Genomic DNA, 3,329 nt, shown 5'->3' on the forward strand with positions numbered 1-3,329 from the left:
TTAAATATGACCAATAATGAGGTACCCTTTTTCCACCGAAAAAAGATTCATCAAAAATCGGTTGACAAATGTAATAATCGCGTAACATACAATACAAAAATTACAATAAATTACAGTGGAATTGAGAACCTCTTCCTTTTTTGAAGTCGGTGAAAAATGTATTTTAAACAGAAATAATAACAATAAATAACGCATACACTCATAGCCTCGCACTAGGATTAGGTATTGCGGGTGCCATAGACAATCACAAACACTCAAACTCGCGAGAGAAATAAAGACCATACAAATACTTCTGTGCGTGGCAGACCAGCATGGTAACCGTTAGGCCACAGAGGCAGTCAATTGCTAGTTCTTTTCGTGAAAGCTAGGGGGCGCTGCTCAATTTGCAATATACAATTGTCAAATATTGGACGCGATCGCTAGCTTCTATTAACAGCAATAAAGTCACGAATAAAGTTCAGTTAAGACAGCTGAACTTCATTCCAAAGAGCTCTACTGTTACACCTAGTAACAGTGGAGCTCCTTGTGAAAGAGTTCGTCCAGGGAAGTACTGCCACCTAACCTATTTCTGCCGCCAAGCAGTAATGTGAACATTACTGCGTTCCGGTTTGGAATGGTAACATACATTTGAGTGTGAAAAAGCTGTGCTCTCGGTGGATCCGACACAATTTGACTGAGGCTCAAAAAACGGATCGCGTCACTTGGTGAAATGCCATGCTTACCAGATTCAACGAAGGGGCGTCAAATTTGGTGTGGGATATAGTAGTATAGAGGGAGTAACAGGTGACGAAACATGGATTTATAGTTACAATCCCAAAACAAAGCAGCAGTGGAGGGTCTTTCGAGATGAGCCGAAACCAACCAAAGTAGCGCGCGTGCAAAGTGCCTCTAAGCGGATGATTGCTTCTTTTTTTAAATAAAACTGAACACGTGGCTACTGTTGCTTTGGAGAATCGTTGTACCGTGAATAGTGATTGGTACACGACCATTTGTTTGCCGGAAGTTATTGACAAACTACGTAAAAATAACCGTAAACGCCGTATCATCTTGCACCACGATAATGCCAGTTCTCACATGGCCAGACAGACAAATGAATTTTTGAAGGTGAACAACGTTGACCTTATGAGCAATCTCCCGTACAGTCCCGACCTGGCACCTTGTGAATTTTATTTATTTCCAAAAATTATGAACCAGTTTCGCGGTCAACGATTTTCATCACCTGAAGAGGCTGTCGGAGAGTATGAAAAATATGTTTCAGAGATTGTCACGGAGCATAGATGTAGTAGAGTAGCATAAATGTTTTCAAAATTGGGTCATTCGTATCAAAAAGTGCATTAACGCTAACAGAGAATATTTTGAGAAACAATAAATTCATTTCTGACCATTTGTAGTATTTTTTTCTTATTCATTCCGGAAACTCAAAGTGCGCCCCACGTATAATCTCAACTATCTAATAAAAAAAAAAAATTGAGCAGCATTTATTACTCTTAAAAAACAGCACCATGGCCAATCCAGTGGAGTATACTCGTGTTTTCGTTCGACATTCCACCCGAAACAATTACTGTCAAATAAGTAATATTCGACAATGTCAAGTATGAAGCTTCATTCGCATCATGCGTTTTTTAATTAGGTCGAGTATTACTTACTTGACAGTAATTGTATCGGACGGAGAACGGGTCTTGGTATACCCGAATTCGCTTTGAAAGATCTCATGTTGGAAAGTCGTATAATTGCGTTACAATATTATAGGGTTCATAATATTTTTGAAGTAATCACACTCATTAAATATTTATTTATGGCGATGATTGGTAATGCTCACTAATCAATCTTTGATAACAATAATAATCTATTATTGTAAAAGTTGTTTAACCTTTAACATCATAACTAATATTAAATGCAGCCATAAGTCACGGTTCCCTCAGGTCAACACCCAGGTGGAACGTTAGAAATAACATTTCAGTTTGTATTTAGCTGTTACATTATATGTATTATAAACTATACAACATTAATATTAATATTTCTTTAGTAAATTGTTTTTTCAGTCGTTCAGTTCCAATTAACATGTAGCTTTTTAATTTAATCATAATTATATTGCCCTTATTCAAAGTAGACTAATAAACAGATCGTAAATGAAGTAATGTAACTAGCAATTACATACTTTACTAGGATAGTGTATTTCGAAGAAAGGTTTTGTAGTTGCAATTATTAATAAGTATAACTATATCAGACGGAGGTATAATCGGCTGTGCGTATTAATTTGACTTACGTATACGCATGTTGTCTGTTTTATATTTAAGCAGTACTATTTATTCGCACCCTCCAAAATCAAAATCCGTGGGGTACCCGTGCCCTTTACTGCTTTAAAATCGGATACAACAGACTGGGAGACTTAAGGGCTGGCAATTATCTTGCCCTACGAGTTACCATAGCTGTACAGGCGGAACGCTTCCAACTCATCGGGGCACCCTGTTGCGGGAACCGAATATCCTGTATTTAATATAACCCAAGTTTTATTAGGCCCCTAGTATGAAATAAATCTCAACGAATAAATACTCAACATCACACGCCTTGTGATCGTTATAATCGGAATAACCAAATTCTGAATTAAGTATGTAGATAAGATAACCTAAAGTAGATACTTTACACGCGAATAACGATAGAAGGAATAACTTCTATTGTTAAATGTTAATATTCGTAAGTGTAAAGTATTATATTTATATCCTTTCATTGAAAATATAATAAAATTTACTTGTAGACAGGAACTTCAACATTAATTGGAAAAGATGCCAATAGATGGCGCCACTAGGATGTCGAATATTACAAGACAGCATTATTTTAATAAAAAGAATAAATACAATTTTAACATAAAAAGCAACAAAAAAGAGAAAAAAGTGAATTTTGGCAAAAACTACGGACCTCAGCCGAAGGCTTATAGCAGAGCGTAGTTTCGATCTACGGACCTCTGGGTTATGGGCCCAGCACGCTTCCACTGCGCCACTCTGCTCTTGTAGACTATTAGCGAAATCATCGTACCATTTCGTGTTGGCGCAATCTGTAATGCGATGACGTCATCGGAATGTGTGAAGTTGGCTCGTGGAGTTATTTTTTTTAGGTACCTACGTACGTACTTTCTTGTGATCTCTGTGAACATCACAATAATCGTTTTAAATCTTAGATGGTGGAAAAACCATGCTTAAATGCATTTACTTGTTTCATAAAAATGACATTTTCAGTTATCGTTTTTTAGTTATTGGGACATTGCAAAAGTGTCCTCGTATGTATTAAATCAAACCACTTTTACGAAGGAAATTTCAAACTGAATAAAAATA

At 36.6% G+C, this 3,329-nt stretch overlaps 1 non-coding gene across 1 annotated transcript; it reads right to left on the minus strand.

Annotated features, from left to right (window-relative positions):
• Positions 1 to 2,932: 2,932 nt before the first annotated feature.
• On the minus strand, positions 2,933 to 3,004 carry Trnam-cau. The gene has a single exon. It is a non-coding gene; the product is annotated as a tRNA-Met (tRNA).
• Positions 3,005 to 3,329: the final 325 nt, after the last annotated feature.

The sequence above is a fragment of the Hyposmocoma kahamanoa genome, unplaced genomic scaffold (genome assembly GCF_003589595.1).
Source record: "Hyposmocoma kahamanoa isolate Upper Pololo Valley unplaced genomic scaffold, ASM358959v1 93, whole genome shotgun sequence".
Classification (NCBI taxonomy): Eukaryota; Metazoa; Arthropoda; class Insecta; order Lepidoptera; family Cosmopterigidae; genus Hyposmocoma; species Hyposmocoma kahamanoa.